The sequence below is a fragment of the Tupaia chinensis genome, unplaced genomic scaffold, assembly GCF_000334495.1.
Source record: "Tupaia chinensis unplaced genomic scaffold, TupChi_1.0 Scaffold148904_1, whole genome shotgun sequence".
NCBI lineage: Eukaryota > Metazoa > Chordata > Mammalia > Scandentia > Tupaiidae > Tupaia > Tupaia belangeri.
Window position 1 is genome coordinate 164,844 of NW_006208752.1, and position 1,610 is coordinate 166,453.

Here is a 1,610-nt window from a genome sequence, read left to right on the forward strand (position 1 = left end):
TACTGAGAGTGAAGAAGGAGGAATTTGATCACATGGGTGGAAGATTCAGAAGGATTCTTTGTAGAACTGGACGAAGTGGCCCAAGACAGAGCTCAAGGGCAGTCCTAGTTAAAAGAGAGGACTCAGAGCAGCCTGACTAACTGGGAGTTTTTATCATGTGTTGAAAATATCTTTTGAATGACCTTCATTGTTTAGAGGGGTTGGAAATATCTTTTGAATGACCTTCATTGTTTAGAAAATAGGAAGCCAGAAAATGTTAAGAACAACAGGACAGTATATAAAATGTAGCTTTTTATTTTGTGAAACATATAAAACTGTTGAGGATAAAATAGTTGAAGGAGACAGTTTGTAGGCAGAGAGGTAGTATGTTTTGGTAATATTCCAGGAAGAAATGGTAAGGACCTTTGACAGTGGGAAAGAAGAGAGAAGAGATTCTAAAGGCAGTCAAGAAGTGAAAATCCAAGGCTTGGTATCATTCAGATGCAATAGAAGAGAAGGAGTTAGAAAGACACAGTACGTCCACCTGAGCTATTGAGAGAAGGTACTGCTATTAAATAACATAGAAAATCTAAGAAGAGTGGCTACATCAGAAAAAACGAGGGGATGTTTGGTATAATTTAGATAAAATACAATAGAATATAATATCCCTCCCCTTACCTCCCCTCCCCTCAGAAACAGTAATTTAAGATAAGCTTACTGGTTTCATAGTTTTTGTTTTAGTCAGAAGTGGGGAAAGAGCAATTTAGTGACCCCAAAATTAGCACTTTTATTTAAAAGAATTAGATCCAGGAGTCAGACATTGGTGCAGCAGGAAAACGCAATGCTCTGTGAGGCAGAACACATGGAAAGGTAGACAGTTTGTATCTGAAAGGCTCCTAAAGTATGCAGGGCTCACATGTGCCCCTCATCCAGGCCAGCAATGGGTTGTGGCATAGAGACCAGGGTGAAGGTGCTGTATCTCTGTCTCTCTGACTCGAAATAAACACTTATTTAAGAAAAAATATTAGGCATAAAATAATGGTTAACTATGTAAATAGAAATGATCAGATAATGGTATTGAAAGTGAATAAAGGGGACCAGCAGCTAGCGTAATGGCTATGTCACTGGACTCCCATGTAGTCGACTGCGGTTCGAGTCCTGGACCCAGTGGCTTAAAACTCACGCCAGGCGCGTGTGCGAGCATGCCCAAGATCCCGAGAGGAGAATGGAGGAGAAGGGATTGCGGTGTGGTCATCCCCCCCTGGGGGGTGATTTCTCGCTTTCTGTCTCTCCGTCTCTCTCTGTCTGTCGTCTCTCTCTGTCTGTCTGGCGAGCTTACACACCCTATAGTACAAACCTCTCCAAGAAAAAAAAAAAAAGAAAGTGAATAAAGATATAAAAATTAAAGAGAACTTCTAAAGAAAGAAGGGACCATAAGAAAAAATAGGCAGATATTTTTCAAAACCAATTATAACGTTTATGAATAAAAAGTACTGCCATTTATACTAAAAATCCAGTGGCTATGTTAGAAAATAAATGTTAAGCACAGCCAAACACAACGTTAGCTGTGAGTATTTAAGAATTGCCCAGGATAGGGAACCAGCAGTTAGCGTAATGGCTATGTGACTGGA